Source organism: Ursus americanus, chromosome 25 (genome assembly GCF_024610735.1).
Source record: "Ursus americanus isolate L20-20 chromosome 25, mUrsAme1.1.p, whole genome shotgun sequence".
Classification (NCBI taxonomy): Eukaryota; Metazoa; Chordata; class Mammalia; order Carnivora; family Ursidae; genus Ursus; species Ursus americanus.
The window spans coordinates 43,848,087-43,869,153 of record NC_142151.1 but is presented as its reverse complement, the minus strand read 5'-3'; the positions used below and the strand labels follow the sequence as shown (position 1 = coordinate 43,869,153).

Below are 21,067 nucleotides of genomic sequence, written 5' to 3'. Positions count from 1 at the left end.
TTAAAAGCAGTGGCTTCTTTCACAGGAATCAAGCAAAAAAGATTTCTTCCATTAGACTAGTCAGAACTAGAAAGATGTTTGGAAACTAAGTTAAAAACAAAGCAAACAAGGGGCCCCTGGGTGTTTCAGTCAGTTAAGCGTCTGCCTTTGGCTTAGGTCCTGATCCCAGAGTCCTGGGATCGAGCCCCACATAGAGCCCCGAGTTGTTGGGCTTCCTGCTCAGTGGGGGAGTCTGCTTCTCCCTCTGCCCTCCCCACGCTGCACGCTCTCTCTGTCTCTGTCTCTCTCTCAAATAAATAAATAAAATCTTAAAAAAAAACCCAAAGCAAACAAGCAAATGCATGTAAGTTTATATTTGTTTTCTGGAGACTGAATTTACTAAGCTAATTGGTTTAATTTAGTATTTGAGGTTCTTACGATAATTTAGTTGAAATTGTCCAAATTTTCTTTTGAAAACTACACTTTTTCTAAAATATATAAATAATTATATATGGAAGCTTGACATTCTTCTTTTTTTAAAAGATTTACTTCTTTATATTAGAGCGTGAGTGGGGGGAGGGGCAGAGGGAAAGGGAGAGAGAGACTCCTCAAGCCAACTCCCGGCTGGGCTGAGCGAAGAGCTGGATGCAGGACTCGATTCCAGGACCCTGACATCATGACCTGAGCTGAAATCAAGAGTCAGATGCTTAACTGACTGAGCCACCCAGGTACCCCTGGAAGCTTAAAATTTTAAAAATCTCACCTACACTAATTAATAAATTTTAGCTGAAACATTCCCTTTGTCTTCTCTGAGCATTAGTAGCCTAATCTGTAAAGTGAGGGCATTAAACTAGATGATTTCAGAAATCTTTTTTTTTTTTTAAGATTTTATTTATTTATTTGAGAGAGAGAGCACGAGTGGAGGGAGGGGCAGAGGAAGAGGAAGAAGCGGACTCCTGACTGAGCAGGGAGCCTGACGCAGGGCTCGATCCCAGGACCCCAGGATCATGACTTGAGCCGAAGGCAGCTGCTTAACCAACTGAGCCACCCAGGTGTCCTAAAAGAATCTTTTTTCTTTTGGTCATTTTATGAATCTGTGATGCTAACTGTGGATATTATGATCTTCCTTCTGGTGAAGTGGCCAAAGACATTTCTCAGATAATCAGGACTAAGCTAATCCAGTAATAATGGAATACGGTTCATTTACCAGTTACTTCTATGTTGTTAAGCTTGAATAGCTGAAATGATCGAATTATCCTTGTTTGCTGTTTTATGTCCTCACAACCCAAGCAAAATATAGCAGCGCTTTAAAGATGTGTATTTCTTCGAAATAAAAGTCTTTTTATCACTGAGTTTTGACTGTCTAAAATTAATTTTAAATCCATATCAAGATTATATAGGGGTTCTGTTTCTGGTTTGGTAATAGGTTCCCAGAGGATTAACTCTCTTGAAGGTAAAAATAAACCCTGGACAAAAATTAAAACAACAACAACCACCACCACCCACAACTATCTGAAAGCTGTGGAACGAAGACAAGCAGATTTTGGAGTGGAGCTAAAACTTGGAAAAAAGTACCAATGTGGGGTGTTACAGCCTGGTGTGGTCCAGGGCCAGACAGTCTCTTCTGCTCCCACGAAGCGAGAGAGTTCTGGTGTTGATTCTGCTGAAGTCTCTGGCTGGTCCTTGGACCATGAATGCATAAAGCAGGCTGTAGACAGCTCAGCTGAGGAAAGAAAAAAAAGAAAAAGAGAGAGAGAGAGAATTGCAGTAAGATCTGAGCTGCTTGTCTATTTCAAGTGAGAGAGAGTTTGCAGTTTAGGTCTAACCATTTTCATTGCTTGCTAAAAGAAAAACAACATTTTTGAAGGATACATTAGTTTCTTGTTCCCACTGCAAGAAATTACCACAAATTTAGTGGCTTAAAACAACACAGATTTATTCTCTTATGGCTCTGGGTCAGAAGTCTGAAATGGGCTGGGGCGCCTGGGTGGCTCAGTCGTTAAGCATCTGCCTTCAGCTCAGGTCATGATCCCAGGGGCCAGCTCAGCGGGAAGCCTGCTTGTCCCTCTCACTGTGCCACTGCATGTGTTCCCTCTCTTGCTGTCTCTCTCTCTCTGTCAAATAAATAAATAAAATCTTAAAAAAAAAAAAAAAGCCTGAAATGGGCTAACCTGGGCTAAAATAAAGCGTCGGCAGGATTGCATTCTTTCTTTCTTTTTTTTTTAAATATTTTATTTATTTATTTGACAGAGAAAGACAGCCAGCAAGAGAGGGAACACAAGCAGGGGGAGTGGGAGAGGAAGAAGCAGGCTCTTAGTGGAGGAGCCTGATGTGGGGCTCGATCCCAGAACACTGGGATCACGCCCTGAGCCGAAGGCAGATGCTTAACCACTGCACTACCCAGGCGCCCCAGGATTGCATTCTTTCTGGAAGCTCTCCGGGAGAATCTGTTTCCTTGCTTTTTCTAGCTTCCATCTAATGCCTTGACTCATGGTCCCCTTCTTCCATTTTCAAAGCCAGAAACACCAGGTTGAATCCTTATATTGATCACTCTCATTTGATTTATCTTCTGCCTTCCTCTTTCACGTAAAACATTTTTTTAAATTTTTAAATTCTTTTAAAAAAAGATTTCATTTATTTATTTGAAAGAGATTGAGGAAGTGCATGAGAGTGAGAGAGTGAGCATGAGAAGGGGGGAGGGGCAGAGGGAGAGGGAGAAGCAGGCTCCCCGCTGAGCAGGACCCTGGGCTCGGGACCTGGGCCAAAGGCAGACACTTAATCAACTGAGCCACCCAGGCACCATCTTTCACTTTTTTTTTTTTTTAAGCAATCTCTACTTCCAACATGGGACTTGAACTCATGGCCCCAAGGTCAAGAGTCACAAGCTTTACCAACTGAACCAGCCAGGCACCTCCTCCCTCTTTCACTTTTAAGGACCCCTGTGATACATTGGGCCCACTTGGATAATCCAGTAATATTTTAAGATCATCCAGTTAGCAAACTTAATTCCATCTGTAGCCTTAATTCTCCTTTGCCTTGTGACATAACACGTTCCCAGGTTCCCGGGATTCAGATGTGAACATCTCTGAGGGGCCGTTATTCTGCCTACCACAGAGGGGTAAGACAGAACCTAGTCTCCATAACATGATATTTACAATGCACAGGATACAATCAAAATTATTCAACACATAAAGAGCATGGAAAATGTGACCCGTTCCGGAGGGAGAAGACAATCAACAGGGGCTAGCCCTAAGATGACCCAGATGTTGAAATGATCAGAGGAGGACTTTAATGCAGCTGTTATAACTGTGCTCACTGAGATAAAATAAGACATATGTGTAATGAAGGAAAAGGTAGGAAATCTCAGCAGAGAAATATAAAATATAAAAAGAACCAAATGGAAATGTTAGAATTGAAAAATGCAGTGTTTGAAATAAATTTCATGAGATGAGATTAACAGCAGAATAGAGATGATAGGAGTCTCTATATTTGCAGGTAGATCAATAGAAATGATCAAATCTGAAAAAGAGAGGGGAAAAAGGTGGAGAAAAAAGTGAACTGAGCCTCAGGGACCTGTGGACTGTATGAAAAGATAGATTATTGAAGTCTCAGCAGGAGAGGAGAGAGAAATGGAGCCAAAGAATATTTGAAGACATTTCCCACATTTGTTTAAGATTCAAGAAGTTGAGCAAACCCCAAACAGCATAAATACAAAGAAAACTGCATTGGCTTATCATGGTTGACCTGATAAAAGCCACTGATAACAAGAAAATCTTGGAAGCATTCAGAATAAAGTAACCCATCACATATAGGGGAACAATTTGAATGGCTGTGGGCTTATCAAAAACGCTGGAGGCCAGAAGACAAATGAGATTTTTGAAGTGCCAGATGAAGAAAATGGGTGACTCTGGAATTCTATACTTCAGAATGAAGTGCTGATATACGCTACCCAACACGGATGAAACATACCCAGTGAAAGAAGCCAGTCACAAAACACAACATATTGCATAATTTCATTTCTATGAAGTGATCAGCATAGGCAAATCTGTAGAGACAGAAAGTGGTTAGTAGCTGCCTAAGGCCTGGGGGATGAGAGGTACGGGGGATGCCCACTGAAGGATATGGGGTTTCCCTTGGTGGGATGAAAATGTTCTGAAATTGATTGTGATGATGCTTAACTCTTAGGAACTTTAAATTCCACTGAGTTTACTGAGAGCTCTCAAATCCACCGAACTGGGGCGCCTGGGTGGCTCAGTTGTTAAGCGTCTGCCTTCGGCTCAGGGTGTGATCCCAGGGTCCTGGGATCGAGCCCCCAATCGAGCCCCCAATCGGGCTCCCTGCTCCGGTGGGAGCCTGCTTCTTCTTCTCCCACTCCCCCTGCTTGTGTTCTCTCTCTCACTGGCTGTCTCGCTGTCTGTCAAATAAATAAATAAAATCTTTAATATAAATAAATAAAATAAAAATAAAAAATAAAATAATAAAATCCACTGAATTGTATACTTTATTATTATTTTGTTAAGATTTCATTCATTCAGGGATGCCTGGGTGGCTCAGTCGGTTAAGGGTCTGCCTTTGGCTCAGGTCATGATCCCAGGGTCCTGGGATCAAGTCCTGCATCGGGCTCCCTGCTCAGTGGGGAGCCTGCTCCCTCTCCCTCTGCCACTCCCCCTGCTTGTGCTGGCTTGTTCTCTCTCTGTCAAACCAATAAATAAAATCTTAAAAAAAAAAAAGATCTCATTCATTCATTTGAGAGAGAGAGCACATGAGCAGGGGGAGGGGCAGAGGGGGAAGGAGAAGCCTACTCCCTATGGAGGAGGGGAGCCTGATGTGGGGCTGGATCCCAGGACCTCGAGATCATGACCTGATCTGAAGCCAAATGCTCAACCGACTGAGTGACCCAGGTGCCCCTGAATTGTACACTTTAAATGAGTGAATTGTTTGGTATATACATTATATCTCAAAGCTGTTAAAAAAATGAAGGCCAAATAAATGCATTTTCAGATACAAGAAAACTAAAAGTTCATTGTTGGGAGACCTACATTACAATGAAAGCCAAGGGAAGTTCTTCAAGCTGAGGGGAAATGATACCAGAGGGAAATTCAGATCTTCAGGAAAGAATGCAGAGTATCTGAAATAGTAAATTGCTATGTGAATACAAAAGGCTTCCCCCCCCTTAATTCCTTTAAAATACTTTTGACCGTTGAAAGCAAATGTTAGACACTTGCGGGATTTATAATGTATATAGACACAATGTGTATATTACAACTGTAGCATAAAGGTGATGGTTCTTCTAGCTGAGGAGATAACAATATTAACTCTAAGTAGGCTCTGAAAGGTGAAGGATATATATTCTAAGCCTTAGGGCAAGCATTAAAAACAATACAGAGAAGCATGGGGCGCCTGGGTGGCTCAGTCATTAAGCGTCTGCCTTTGGCTCGGGGCGTGATCCCGGCGTTCTGGGATCGAGCCCCGCATGGGGCTCCTCCGCTGGGAGCCTGCTTCTTTCTCTCCCACTCCCCCTGCTTGTGTTCCCTCTCTCGCTGGCTGTCTCTCTCTGTCAAATAAATAAATAAATAATCTTAAAAAAATAAATAAAAACACAGAGAAGCATAGCTACAAATACAATAAGTTAATGTGGGGTTAAAAAAATAATTAATCCAAAAGAAGGCAGGAAAGGAGGAACAGATGAATTTTGACAGCCAGAGGGAAAAACCGAGATGCATAAAACAAGCACTTTTTAAAAAAAAAGATTTTATTTATTTATTTGAGAGAGAGTGAGAGAGAGAGCATGACAGCAGGGTGGGGGGCAGGGGGAGGAGCAGACTCCCTGCTCAGCAGGGAGCCCTATATGGGACTGGATCCCGGACCTCTGGGATCATGACCTGAGCCAAAGGCAGACGCTCACCCGACTGAGCCCCCAGGCGCCCTAAAAGAAGCTCTTTCAAGGGACAACACATAAACTGAGTCTCCCTGAAAAATCTTTCTCACTGGGATTCGTACCGTCCAGAGCCTGGTAAGGCAGATTATCGCAGCTGTGTTCCTAGTCAGCTCTGCAGAACAAGGGTTAACAGAAGAAGCACAATTCAGGGGCAAAATAAATGGACAGAATACAGAAGGGTCTTCTTGACTGCGAAGACTTTGATATCTGCAGAAGGCTGCAACACAAGGAAGTTTTGAATCTCCACCTCTGGGGAAGAAGCAGACATCCCCTCAGGGGTGTACCCAGGAGGGTGGGGAGGATATGGCCGGGTCACTCCCCAGGTTCCGTCCAGAGCAGCTACCTCGGGGAGGAGAGGAAAGGCAGGGAGACACCTGCCAGTGTCAGGTTCACTTATCAGCTACTCCCTGGTAGCATTCCACAAGGTGCTCTCCCTAGCCCTCCTCTCTTTTTTTTGCACCCAAAGCTGCAAATGCAGATGCCTCCAGGAGCCAGGAAGATAAAGTGAATGACGTAAGGCAGTCGGGCAGGCAGTGTGGCAAACTGCACGCAGAGCAGGGCTCCCCTCGGCAGAGACATTTACTGCTTACCCGATACCTGCGAGCTCCCCATTTCTCAGCCCCCTGCTGGAGGGCATGTGACTAGATGAGACAGAGGGACTGTCAGTGGAAGTAATGTATGTCACATCAGGCGGGAGGCACGGAGAGGCTGCGGAGGAGTCTGATCTGAAGAGCCCCTGCTCGCTGCTGATCAGGAAGAACACGAGGTGGAATAGAGCCATGAGGTGTGAGCAGCCTGGACCCTGAGTCATCGCTAGGAGGGAAGCCGCCCTGGAGACTGGCCCAGTTCACCCTGGACTTTGCTTGAACAAAAAGCAAATCTTCATTCTGTTAAGGCCCTTCTATTTTGGTATCGCAGCCTAGCCTACCCTGTACACTGCCTTTAAAGGCGGCAGGTGCAACTCAGCCCAGACTCTTACTATCAAGTGAAATGTGGGCATTCGCTAGATCTTTCAGTTTTTACAAGGTAAACCAGAAATAAGCATTTTTTTTTGTGAAAATTCCAACATTTTAAAGTGGACTTGGGAGTGCCTGGGGGGTTCAGTCGGTGAAGCGTCTGCCTTCGGCTCAGGTCATGATCCCAGGGTCCTCTCCTTGCTTAGCGGGGAGTCTGCGTCTCCCTCTCCCTCTGGCCCCTGCTCATGGTCTCTCTCTTTCTCAAATAAATAAATAAAATCTTAAAAAAAAAAGTGGACTTAATTTGAACAATTAAAACACCGTGTAGCCCAAATAAAACACATCTGGGGGGCAATTTAGCTCCCAGGGGCACTAGCTGCTACTTGTGGTGAACGTTTTCTTCCTAGTGACTCATCAATTCCCGAAGCTTCTGTTGTCGCTTCTGTTCAGATGGGGCAAAGACCATATCTTTGTATCAGAGAGCTTGATGAACTCAGTTGATGGCTCCAACTCTGGGTTTCTCACCTCGATCTAAATTCTGGGGGACAGCTCTTATGTGCTCTTTAAGCAATCCATCCTATCTGGCCCCCTATAGCTAGCACCCCATACATGCAACCTTGTGAAAGGCCTAATAGTTCTCTCTTGTGGTCTTGACCCCATCTCCTTTTCCTGACATGTTTCATATTCAACCTAATCATTTCTTTGTTATTTCTGACCTAGTGATTTACTTTCCCATTCGTGTACCTGACACTTCTGCTTCTCCATTAAACTTTTTTTTCTCTTAGGTTTTTTTTTTTTTCCAACTCTTTGGAAATTTGGATTCTGCCTTCCTCTGCCCTGTGACTAGTCCTGGATTTTCAATGATCTCTTAGACATCTTAAATTCAAACTGCCCCAAGTTGAGCGCCCTCGTTTTTCTATCCCAACTTCCCTATCTCTGTTAATGGGACTACTATCTTCCAAGTCACAGTCTCAAACCCTTGGTATCATATTAACCTCCCCATCCCAAACCAACCCAAATATTCACTGAGTATTCATACTGTGTGCCTTTTTCTGGGCAATGGGGACACAACGGTGAACTTAAAGAATGGACAGGCAATAAACAAATATATATTAGGTCAGATAGTGATAAGTACCATGGAGAAAAAGAAGGCAAGATCAAAGGGCTTGGGGGGGCCACGGTGGGGAAGGGTGCTATTTTATGTTTGGTAGTCATGGGGATTTGAGTAGAGATGAAGGAGACGAGGAAGGCAGATGACAGGTGTCTGGAAAGAGTGCTGCGGAGCCGCAGAGCCCGAGGTGGAGATGTGCCTGGCGTGTTTGGGGTCCAACAAGGAGACCACTGTGGCTGGATGTGGGTGGGCAAGGGAGAGGGTGGTAGTAGTTGTTGTCCACCTATCCCAGCCTTCCCTTCTGATCCTTCCTCACTGCCTCTGCTCTCACATGGTGCCTGGAGCAATTTCCTTAAACTGAGCTCTATGGCTAATCTTATTGTCTCCCCTTGACTGGGCTACGGGATGCCCAGATAGCTGGTAAAACATAATTTCTGGGTGCCTCTGTGAGGGTATCTCTGGAAGAGATTGGCGTTTGGATTGGTAGAGTGAGTAGAGATCACATCATTGGATGATGCTGGTGGGCGTCGTTCAATCCACTGAGGGCTTAGATAGAGCAAAAATGCAGCTGCAAGGACAAATTTGCTCTCTCTGCTGGTGCTAAGTCGTCCAGCTGCTCCTGAACTCCGATGTCCATGCTTCCAGTCCTCAGCCTTTGGACTCAACCGAATTACACCACCAGCTTTCCTGGTTCCCTAGCTTACACATGGCAAATCATGGGACTTCTCGGCGTCTGGAATCATGTGAGCCAGTTCCTAAATAGATCTCCTCTCTCTCTCCCTCTCCTCGCTCCCCTCTCCTATTGGTTCTGTTTTCTCTGGAGAAATCTAATACGCATCTAGCTCTTTCCAAGGCACTAGTCTCTAGCTTTGAAAACACTTAGTAATCTGCTTTCGTCTTGCTTCTCTAACCTGATCTGTCACTCCCAACTTCTGCCTTGCCCTGAGATTTCTCAGTGTTACTCACGGTTCTCTTCACTTAGAATAGCCTGTACCTTCTCAGTCTTGCCACATCGTTTGCAGGAGAAGCCTGCCTACTCTGATCAGTGTCCCAAGACATCATCTTGGCCTGGTCTCCTATTTAGTTGTGTATTTGGTTTGTTTCATCCTGCTAATTAAACTCCAGGAGGCATTTTATACATGTTTGTGTTTCCTCTCTTCCAAGACCAGGTGCCCTGTAATCTTTTTGATGAGAATTTCTGCTTGAGGAGTATAGGTGGTCTTTTTTTTTCTTTTCCTCCAAATCCAACCTGCACTGTGAAAGATGGTATATTTCCCACTCCCTGGGTTGGTGATTGTTAGTCAAAGGAGAGACAGGTGAGGACTTTGGCTAAAGATTTGCCATGCAATGTTTCAAACCGAAACCCATCTGTGGGGCCAGGCAGGAGGGCAGTCTGGGGTTGTTTGTTAGGATAGTGTTGTTTGACAGTAGCAGGCTCAAGTTCTCGTCCTTTCCTTGTCACTTACCAGGTCAAACTTAAAAAAATATATATTTATTTAGGGGTGCCTGGGTGGCTCAGTCATTAAGCATCTGCCTTCGGCTCAGGGCGTGATCCCAGGGTCCTGCTCCACTAGGAGCCTGCTTCTTCCTCTCCCACTCCCCCTGCTTGTGTTCCCTCTCTCGCTGGCTGTCTCTCTCTCTCTGTCAAATAAATAAATAAAATCTTTAAAAAATTATTTATTTATTTGAGAGACAGAGAGAGAGTGTGTGCATGGGGGTGGGGTGGGAAGAGGCAGAGGGGGAGGGAGAGAGTGTCTTATGCAGTTTCCACGATAAGCTGGGAACCTGACGTAGGGCTCGATCTCATGACCTGAGATTACAACCTGAGCCAAAATCAAGAGTCAGACACTTAACTGACTGTGCCACCCAGTCACCCCCAGGTCAAACTTTTTAATGCTGAAGTGTGTTTAAGAAACACCTAAAGGCCAGACCCCTGCCCCTCAAGAGTTTACAAATCTATGGTTAATTGTGTGCTCTTGGTAGGTACTGATAAAGAAATAATTCACCTGATTAATGTTTTTATTGTAGGTCTGTAGATAAATGAGAAATGACTCTTGAAGTACTCTCTAATAGACAGATCAAAGGTAATGGTAAGGGGGACCTGGGTGCTCAGTTAAGCATCTGACTCTTGATTTCTACTCAGGTCATGATGTCAGGCTGGTGAGATTGAGCCCCACATTGCGGGCTTCACTCTGGGCGTGGAGCCTGCTTAAGATTCTCTCTCTCCTCTGCCCCATCTCCCCTCTTAAAATAAAAGGTAAAGATAAATGCAATAAGGGAAGGATCTGGGGATGAACTCATCAAGAGCCTGGTCAAGTTATACTCTTCCCACCTTGACCTTGCCTCGCCTGGTTTGGTCTCCTCCCCCTTCTCTTTCCTTCTGCAAATCCTGCCCATCCTTCGAGGACCAGCTAAGACCACTCCTCCTCTGGGAAGCCTTCCTGGATTACTCCGGACTCCAATAACCTGTTTTAAATACCAGAATTAATAACCTTTGATGCACAGTGCAGAGCTTAATGATGTACTGGAACTCTTCGCTTCTGTGTAGTGTGATTTCCCAACTAAAGTCTAAGTCTTTTAGGAGCGTCTGGGTGGCTCAGTCGAACGTCTGCGTTTGGCTCAGCTCGCGATCACAGGGTCCTGGGATAGAGCCCTGCACTGAGCCCTGCATCGGGCTCCCTGCTTAGAGGGGAGTTTGCTTGTCCGTCTTCCTCTGCTTCTCCCTGTGCCCCCCTTGCTCATGCTCTCTCTCAAAGAAATAAATTTAAAAACTCTTTAAACTCTAAGTCCTTTGAGTAATAAAAACAGCAATAAAGCAGCTGATATTTATTAAGCATTTATTATGAGGTTTGTACTGTGATAATACATCCATATGTTTTATCTAATTTAATCCCGTCAACAATCCTATGGGGAGGTATGGTTATTATTGCCATTGTATAGATGAGGAAACTGTTGTAGGATAATTTTCAAAAAGGTAAAATAATGACTTTCACACAAATGTAAAGTGAGCACCCACTGAAGATTTTATTTACCTCGCTAATTAAAGGGGAAACCTGCGATTTGTTCAAAGCGATGGCAAGAAGACTCTGAAGAGCGAACATTTATAGGCAGCCAGGGATGCCAGACTAATTCTGCCGAGCACAAAACTGGTTAGGATCCTGTAGGTACTAAAATGTAATAGTTGGAATCATCTTCTCTACTGGATAGAAACCATTTTTGTCTTGCTGGACAAAGTTCATTTGCATTTCTAGGGACAAACATTTATTTTTGGTTTTTCCAATTTGCAGAGCTATAAATTAATCTAGTCGGAAATGGTCAAAGGTTATGCTGAACACATGGATTATCCTCTTGGTATATCTGAAAATAAGATGTTGAAAGTCTATGAAAAATCTTGAAAATAAAGTATTTAAAAAATTTTTTTAAATTTTTTTATTTATTTGAGAGGGAGAGAGAGAGAGCGGGGAGCAGGGGGAGGAACAGAGGGAGAGGGACAAGCTGAGCCTGGAGCCCGATGCGGGGCTCGATCCCACAATGCTGAGATCATGACCTGAGCTGAAATCAAGAGTCCAACGCTTAAACAACTGAGCCACCCAGGTGTCTCTAAAATAAACTATTTTTATAAACTTAAAAGAAAGGCACAGACCCCTATAGAATCAAACAACGCTGAAGGGTTCCGGTTCCGAGACAAAGCCCAGCGTTCCACGAAAGGCACTCAGTAAAGTTCCGCTGGTTTCGAACTCTCCAGAACTCTGCGAGTTCTTTCATCCTTCAGCGTCTAGCACAGCACTAGGGCGTGTCAGGTGTTCAGTAAGCACAGCTGGTACCTGATAAGGGTTGTTGAACGATGGAGTATTGTGGTAGGTTGGAAAGCATGACCAAAACGTTAGCTCCTTTATCAAGAGGTAGAGTCTAGGGACGCCAGGGTGGCTCAGCCAGGTAAGTGTCTGCCTTCCGCTCAGGTCATGATCCCGGGGTCCTGGGATCGAGTCCCAAGTTAGGCTCCCTCCTCAGCGGGGAGTCTGTGTTTCCCTCTCCCTCTGTCGCCCTGCCCCGCTCATGCTGTTTCTCGCTCTTTCTCTCTTTCTCTCTCAAAATAAATAACTAAAATCTTAAAAAAAAAAAAAAGAGAGAGAGAGAGAGAGAGGTAGAGTCTGCTTTCCTACTCTTTGATTCTGAAATTGCCTTGTGACTCGCTTTGGCCAACAAGTATGTAAGAAATGACAGTGTTGGGGGCCCCTGGCTGGTGCGGTCGGTTAAGCATCCAACTCTTGGTTTTGGCTCAGGTGATGACCTCAGGGTCATGAGGTTGAGCCCTATATCTGGCTCCATTCTCTCTCCCTCTTCCTCTGCCCCTCGCTCTGCTTGTTCTTTTTCTCTCTCTCAGATAAATAAATAAAATCTTAAAAATAAAAGAGAAAGAAATGACGATGTATGACTTCTGGAGTCCAGACTTCCAGAGACCTCGCAGCTGCCACTTTCACTCTCCTGGGACTTGCTGCTATTATGTAAGAAACCCGGGGTATGCCGGCTGGAGAGCTGTATGGAGGAGAACCGAGGCACCTGGCTGACAGCCCCAGCTAACCGCCTCCAACGTGAGTGAGGCTATCTTGGAGCATCCCGGTCCCGGTGACTGCAGACACAACGAGCATCTCCAGGTAAGACCAGCAGAAGAACTGCGCAGCTGAGCCCAGTTAAAATGGCAAAGTTGTGAGCTAATAAATGGGTATTGTTTTAAGCCTCGTAAGTCTTGGGGTGTTTTGTTATGCAGCGATGGCTAGACTGGCCCAGTGCTGTCTGTGTAGTCAGAGCATGTCAGCCAGGGGCAGGGGACAAGGGTTTCTTCTTTGGGGATGTGCGTTGCTCACCATGGTTGAATTTCCTGGCTCAGCTCTCCAGTCCCCAAGCTGGTTGGGACCCCCGTGCTGCTCCTGGAAGGAAGTGTCACTACCTGGGTATATGGTTTGGCCCCAAACCTTCTAGGTGCCCACGCAGCCCCTTTGACAGGCTCATTCTCTGCACTGGGCTGAGGCTCAAAGAGTCAACCCTCTTCACAAGAAGAGAGGCAGGGGCGCCTGGGTGGCTCAGATGGTTAAGCCTTCGGCTCAGGTCATGATCTCCAGGTCCTGGGATCGAGCCTCATGTCGGGCTTCCAGCTCAGGGGGGAGTCTGCTTCTCCCTCTCCCTCTGCCTCTCCTCTGGCTTGTGCTCTGTCTCAGATAAATAAATAAATAAATAAATAAATAAATAAATAAATAAATAAATAAATCTTTTAAAAAAAGAGAGAGAGAGAGAGGCAGCAAACAACCCTCTTCTAGGAACTTAACATCTGAACAAGGACAGGTATGTCCAAATTGAAGTACGAAGTTACCCCCATCTTCAACGCCCGCCCCTCCTTTCCTTGAATCTGTATGGCCCTTTTACTTCCCAAACCCCTTTCTACTTAGCTTGTTCAGTCCCAACGTAGCCCAGTGAATGAGAGGGCCGGGTGAGGAAATCCGGAGACTTGCCCAGCGCCACGCAGCAGCTTAATCATGGGACGAGTCCAGGCCTCCTGCTGGAGTTTCCAGGGACCCAGGGCTGGGTACTTCGAGCAGCTTCCATGGGCAGACCCTCTCTCTTCGAGGGTCTTCAATCCAGGATGCTGCCTGAGGACACAGAGCAGAGCACGGGATGATGCCCCGGTGGCCGTGTGGCGTGAGGGAGAAGCACGAGCATCAGTTCTGTAAGCTCCGTCAGCTGTGGGATCTCAGGCAGCCACGCAACCTCTCTGAGTCTCAGTTTCCTGATTTGTAAAATGGGGTTAAAATTATATCTACCTATACATAAAAAACCACCAGTAACATTTGCATCTGGGGTGAGGTGTGGGGCGGGGCATCTGGGACACGAGGAGGACTCAATTTCTCCTTGTCTATCTTTTGGACTCTGCAACTTTGTCATTGTGATGATTCATTTTATGTGAACTTGACTGGGCTAAGAGATGCCCAGATCTGGGGTGAGACATTATTTCTGGGGGTGTCAGTGAGGGTGTTTTTGGGAGAGATTAGCATTTGATTCAGGATACTGAATGAAGAAGAGCGCCCTCACCAGGACAGGTGGCCTTCTTCTAATCTCTGGAGGGCCTGAGAAGAACAAAAAGGTGGAGGAAGGGTAAATGGGCTCTGTTTGAACTGAGGCGTCCATCTTATCCTGCCCTTGGACATAGGGGCTCCTGATTCTTGGGATTTCAGGTTCAGATGAGGACTTCCACCACTGGGTACCAATTCCCAGGCTTTTGGACTTGGGCTGAATCACACCTGCGGCCTTCCTGCTTCTCCAGCATGCGGACAGCTGACTGAGGGGTTTCCTGGCCTCCACAATGGTGGGAGCCAATTCCTATTATAAATCTCCTCTTGTGTATATCTCTATCCTATTGAATCTGTTCCTCTGGAAGACTCTGGCTGATCAGGTAATTGCAGAATAAATATTATCAATTCAATAACAATATGGATTAACCAAGGAATAAATCATCAGTTCATAATAATTCTAATTAGCCAATGTGTAAATATCATATCTAAAAAAAATCGGTCTCTCCAGTGGCATACCTAGAGTATTTGACAGTCTAAAGGACAAAACTACAAAGATTCATTATTTTCTTGATTCACTTTTCAGCTTTAGCACAACGAACAATTTAAATGTCTTATTAAAAAAGATTCGAAACTGTTACAAACTTCTCTCAAAACGCACGGGTATAGTGGAAAATGCTGGGTGTTCACCTAATTAACTTCCACGTAGAATACTGTTTGTTAAAAAATAATGAAAGTGTGTTAATTTGACGCTTACACATTTATTATCAAGACGCAACAGTAATCGTAACCATTCGTTTAGAACTTCTAGAATTTAGACCCACAAAGGATTTTCCCACGAGTATTTTGTCACGGACCTTGTTTAGAATTGCCCACGTATGAAGATAATAAAAAGTTAGACTTTCAGCCCATTATACTGTTGTTTTTAAATTCCCTGCTAGACGATGCACCCCCTTGTTGCTTAACTCAGGGCGGACAGGTCCCCTAGCTCTGCCCTCTTTACAAGGTCCTTGTTAGAGATCGCATGGGATGGTACTTTCAGGGGCCTCAAGTTCAAAAGCCTTCGGCGTTCGGAGAGGAGTTAGGAGAAGCGAGAAGTGGGGTAAGTCACGGGGTGCATATCCTACCCGGAGGCGGTCACAGCTGATTTTCCTGACAGCCGGTGACACCCACAACCAATAAACAATCCAAACTCAGGTCAGGGCTGGCTTCAAAGCTCTCTCCACTATGCCCTTTGGCCTCGCCCTAAGCCCGTTTCCCTCCGGTAACAAAGGGCCACTAATACTCACCTATCAAGGGGAGCCTGGGGAAAATTTCTGTCAAATTCGAAGCCCAGGCCCTGGCACACAGCGAGCACTCAAAGAGCTGTAGCTCTGTATAAAATAGCTGATGAGCTGCAAAGCCTGGCACAAGAAGTAGGTATTATTCTGAGGGACATAAACAGCAGGGTGAGAACCCCACCTGACTTTGGGGTGGATTCATAGATGGTGCTGATTTATGCCCTAGGTGAGAAGAGGGTAAGCAACATGGGAGCCCTGGAGGAGGTGAGAGCTGAGGTGGGTGGGTTCAGATGAGAAATGAGTCTGGTGGCCCCTGTGCTGGCGGGAGGAGAGAAGGGGTCAGGCCGTAGTGACAACAGTGTGGCTCTGCTTGAGGGAAAGAGGTGTGGCTCAGCTCCCTCTGTGGGGTCCTGACAGTTTAACAGGGTAAACAGGCCACCCGAGGAAACACCTACAATGCAAAATGACATTTAAAATAGGCGGAGGGCACCTGGGTGGTGCAATCAGTTAATTGCCTTGGGCTCAGATCATGATCTTAGGGTCCTGGGATCGAGCCCCACATCAGGCTCCCCACTCAGCTTCTCACTCTCCCTCTGCCCCTCCCTCTGCTCTTCCTGTCTGTCTCTCAATAAATAAAATGTTAAAAAAAAGAGCCAGAGGGATGTTTACCGCAGCTCAGTTTATGGTGGCAGTCAACTAAAAGTAGTGTAAGTATCTAAAGCTAGAGGGGAACTGGTTGAATCAATCATGCTACGTCCATTCCCTGCGAGAATACTATTCAATCCCCAAAACTGATATTTTTAGAATCTATGTAGATGAATATTAATTGACAAGGACAGAAATGCCCTTTATACATGTTGTGTGTAAAGAGGAAATAAAACAGTGGGTACAATGCAATCTCAGTTTTGTTGAAATGAAAGCAAGTGTCGGTTAAGATATCCTGAAGGATACGCATCAAGGTATTAACAATGGTTATCTCTAGGTGGTATTTGGGGGGGTTTAAAATTTTTTTTATTTCTGCTCATCTGTGTTTTCTGATTTTCCACAGTGAATATGTCCTGCTTTTGTAATGAGGAAAAACGACACTTATTTTTAAAGTGTGCTGACAATTAGATGGACAGAGATCAAAGACTGTGTTAGATAGAAAAAAAAAAAAAAGACTGTGTTAATAGGACTCAGCTAACCTGGAAAAGCATCCATTAGGAGGCCCCAGACTTTCCATGCAAGGTGAAGGAGGGTGAGAGGGCGTTGAGGGGAAAGGCAGGTGGGGGCAGGGCAGAAAACCGGGGCTAGCTCAGGCACACGGAGATGGCAGGGGTGGGGGCCTCACGCCTGACATTCACCTTGCTGGCTCCTTGACCGCTGGACCATGGTCATCGGCCACTCTACCCACACATCTAGGTGGCTCTCCAGAATAAACCGTGAGCACGGATGAAGCTCCGGATGGGACTTTGTCCATTGATGCTGCTTGCCGGCTCTCCCAAGGCCACGGTTCTAAGAAATTGAAGACTGCCGGTGGAAAAGCTGACTATTAGCAGTTTTGGCCAAGTGGTGGTGCTAAAACACAGAAGATCAGAGCACAGCCTAGCAGTCCCGGGTTAGGCTAGAGCTGTCGGCTGCAACTGGAAGGCCACCAGGGGGCAGAGGAAGGTTAAGAGGCGGCTTCCGCGGGCCACCTTGAGTCGCCGGTCTACAATGCCCTCTCTAGTCCTACAATGCCCTCAGCTGCCATTCAATAAAATGGATCGTTAGGATAATGAAGTGCCAGGAGTGAAACAGAATAACTCAAACAGGTGTGGATCTTGGAACTAAATGCTCCAAGGGACAGCTCAAGACGCCTCTCCAAGCTCCTCTGTCAGCTCTCCCCCGCTCCAACCGCACACCGCCTTGCGCTGAGCCTCACCCTCCCGCCACGCTTTTTCCTTCTCTCCCTGTGTCCTCCCTTCCTTCTCCATATTCACCGAGCACTGTCTGGGTACCAGAGCATTTAGCCAGATCCTGGGCAGGTAAGGGAAAGATTCCAGAGGATGAGGTGGGAAGGAGCTAGATAAGGGGCAAGGTGTGTGCACAGAGTGGATATGCCAAGTGTGATGGGCAGAGAGAACCACACTCCCAGGTCCTTGGGCTGGAGAAATGGGGCCCGTTAGAAGAACCAAGTAAAGCCCTAGTGTGGCTGAAGGCTGGTCAACCAGAGGGAGACTGGCAAAGATGCGGCTGGAGAGAGGCAGGGGACTGACCGCGTAGTCTGGACCTTTGTGAGACCACTGGAGGATTCCAAGTAGGTGAGGGACATGATGAGATTGATTTTTAAAGAAGCCCTCACTGGGTGGTGTGGAAGAAAGGCTAAGGTGGCCAAGAGAAGACCTTCTGCCAAGCAGGTGCTTACAGGACAGAGGAGAGATGACTGCCGCCTGTATGTGGTATATAGATGGGGAGAAGGGGAGAGGTTTGGCTATATTTTGGAAGTAGAATTAGTAATTTATTAGATGCAGGAGGGGTGGGGTAAGAGAGAACAAGCGGTCAAATATGATTCTCTGGTTTCTGGCATCAACAAGCAGACAGGTGGTGTGTCGTGTACTAAGACGGGCGATGATTAAGGAGGGCTGGTGGGGGGCTACGAGCAATCATTTCAGTTTTCCGCTTTGAACAGGTTAAATCTGAGATGCTTAAGAGATATCTAAAAAGCAGGCGTCAAGTAGAACGTTCCACAGACTGTTTAGGAGCTCAGAAGAAAGATCTGGACGGGACTTCTAAAATTTGGCAGCCTTTGCTATGTGGAGGGTGCCATGGAAGCCAGGCAGGGGATGAGATTACTCAAGGGAATAGTACATAGTAGCAGGGGAAGAGGGTCCGGGACCGGCCCTGAGGAACGTTCAGGTTAGGAGCTCAGATGAAGGAGGGTGCGCTGGAGACAGACACTGAGAAGCTACGCCTGGAGGAAACGCTGGAGTGAGGTGTCAAGGAGAGTGTTTCAAGAAGGAGGGAGCGTTCAGGGGCTGAAACTCAGCAGTTAAGCAACAGAAGGAATGTCAAGTGTCTGCTGAGTTTAATGAAGCAGCGTCTCCGGGAAGGGTGGCTCGTGCCGAGGCTAGTGCTTCCGTGGGGCGACGGAGCCCGGGCCAGCCTGGAGTGGGCTGCGGAGGGAGGGAAGGAGGGTGAGGAAGAGGAGAGCCTATGAAAAGGAACAGAGAGCCAGGGGAGGAGCCGCAGCGGAAGGTGGTCCACGGAGCCTTTCTTTTTCTTTTTCTTTTCTTTTTTTTTTTTTTTAAGATTTTTATTCATTTATTTGAGAAAGAGAGATTGAGAGAACGAGTGAGAGGAGGGGCAGAGGGAGAGGCAGACTGACTGCGGAGCAGGGGGCCCGCTGCGGGACTCGACCTCGGACCCTGGGATCACGACCTGAGCTGAAGGTAGGCACTGAACCGACTGAACCACCCAGGCGTCCCAGGGAGCCTGTTTGAAGGCGGGCAACATTAGAACATGCTGGCATGCTAATGTGGAGGATCTAGCAGAGAGCGCGAGAGAAAGCCGGCCCATGTAGCAGAGAGAAGGTCAGCTGAGGTGTGCGCGAGGGGATGGGGTCCAGACCTTTGCTCCTGCCTGTCCCTCTGCCTACGGTCAGTGCCTCCCTGCCTGATCACAGGCTCCCCTGTGTGATCCTGCAGAAGCAGCCTGGATGTCACTGCTTCTGGACCGTTCTCCAGTCCTCCAAGACAACTTTGTCTCCCTGCCAGGCACAGCATGTTTATGGCTGGATTATAGCTTCTATCCTCTATTACTGAGGACAGGGATTCCCACGAAGTGTTGTGGGCCAGCACTGTGCCTGACACACAGACAGCAGGCCCTCAGACGTGACTGAATGGACGGTTGGATGGATGAAGGGGCGCAGAGTCAGCACCCCGGACTCCTGGTGAGGGGTGAGGGTGCTGGGGGTGATGGCAGGCCGGCTGAGAGAACTGGCTATTTCAGCCGCTGTTTCTGATCTTTATTTTTTCCCCCTGCAGGAGTGGATCCCTGACAGTTCCCAGACTCTCTACGTTATCACAAGGAATCTAGCTTCTCGGATCAGCCCAGTGTAGAAGAAGAAACAGAAATGGAGACAGAGCCCTGGTCCCATCAGTGCATCCACACAGCAAGCTGGGAGGTCAGAGGTGAGGGGAGCAGCGGGATGGGGGTGGAGGGCAGGGCAGGCACCTGATTCCTCTCTCCCAGCACCCAGGATCCCCAGGTATTTTTTAATTAAGCTGTGGAGAAGCAACAGGGACCCTCTGGAATGTAAACATCAGATAAGACCAGGCTCCCCTCCTCTCCAGGAAGCTTCCATTTTCTGTCTCCCAGGATGACTACCACATTCTTTCCCAGGAGCTAGTTTCTGCCCCCCCTCCCCTTCTTCCTGCAGGGCATCCTCTGGGGGTGGGGGCTGATGAGGGGGAAAGACTCTGCCTCCCAAGTTCTATCCACACCCTCTACCCCAGCCTTTGTCTCCCTATTTGGGTCTTTTTGTAACCCCAGTGGGTTCGTGGTCTCAGGCAGGGCCTGTACTTCTGAACCTGGAGGGGGACCTCTGATTTTGATCAATATATGGATATCTCTTGCTGTGGCTTTTTGACTCCTGCTATGGGCCTCTCTAGCCTGTCTCTTCGGGGACGGTAGAGCTCGTGCCATCACTGGGCCAATCCAACGTCCATTCAAATAACTAACGCCAGCCAACACATGGGGCCCAGAACCCCAAGTACTGAAAAAACAGCCTGGGCGGGCTGTGCTAATAAGAGGTGCGCAGAGGAGGAGAGAACGAAGGCAGCCAGCCCGTGCCATGGCTCCAGGGAAGGCTTCAAGGAGGAGGTGTGTGTGGTTCGCCTCCTTGAGGGAAGCGTGGGATGCAGGAGAGAGAGGCGGGGGCAGGAGGGAGCATCCGAAGCATTGCTTGGGATCAGCTCAGCGGGAGCAGAGGGTTTAGAGAAGGAGGAGATTGGAGAGTGGAAGAGCCAGACAACTATGGGGGTGGTGGGAGAGATGGAATGCAGGGATAAGGAGACTGGATTTTATACCTTCAACAATGGGAAGCCATTAAAGGTGTTTACCATTGGGGGAGGGATTGCTAATAGGGGGACAGATGCAGATTTAAAGATAATTCTGGAAGCAAAATGTGGACTCTTGTTCAGGGCAGAGAGGTGAGGGTCCCATGCTCTCTTATCTCCCCCACAGCTCCCTCTCAGCTGGTACTGTGGGCTCAGCCAGCCCAGGAGTCCCTGGAATGAAGATCTGGAATACGTGGGACTGAGGGAGACTCTGTGTGGGGCCTCTAGGACATTGGGTCCACACTTGCCCAGGTGTTCTAGCCACAATAAAGCTTGGACCTCAAAGCCTTTCCTGCCTTTCGGGTAGCACAGGACAGGATGAACTGTTTTGGGCCACAGTGCCCGGCATCGTCCAGGGAAGGGTTCAGGTAGCTGTATGCAACTGGCTCTCACCTCGGCCTCAAGAGCAAGGGGGACGGTTAGGAAGCAGTTCACTGGGTCCCTGGGGACACTGCTGAGGCTCAGTCCATCTACAGAGGTACCCCCAGAGTATCCCTTCTCTCTCCTTTTGATCCCCAAACCCAGGCTTCACTGACCCCCACTTCTCCTACCCTCTCCTCCTCCCTCAGGGGTCAGGTCTTGGGAAGAGTCCACTGGAATGCAGAGCCACACTGAGTCCTAGGGTCTGGGAGAATGTCTCAGGGACAGGGGGATGGAGGCAGT

At 47.2% G+C, this 21,067-nt stretch overlaps 1 long non-coding RNA gene across 1 annotated transcript; it reads left to right on the top strand.

Annotated features, from left to right (window-relative positions):
- The first annotated feature begins 18,497 nt into the window (after nucleotides 1–18,497).
- Nucleotides 18,498–20,678, top strand: LOC148107821 (uncharacterized). Its single transcript, XR_015721578.1, has 3 exons — nucleotides 18,498–18,736; nucleotides 19,331–19,477; nucleotides 20,532–20,678. It is a non-coding gene; the product is annotated as an uncharacterized LOC148107821 (long non-coding RNA).
- The last annotated feature ends 389 nt before the right edge of the window (nucleotides 20,679–21,067 follow it).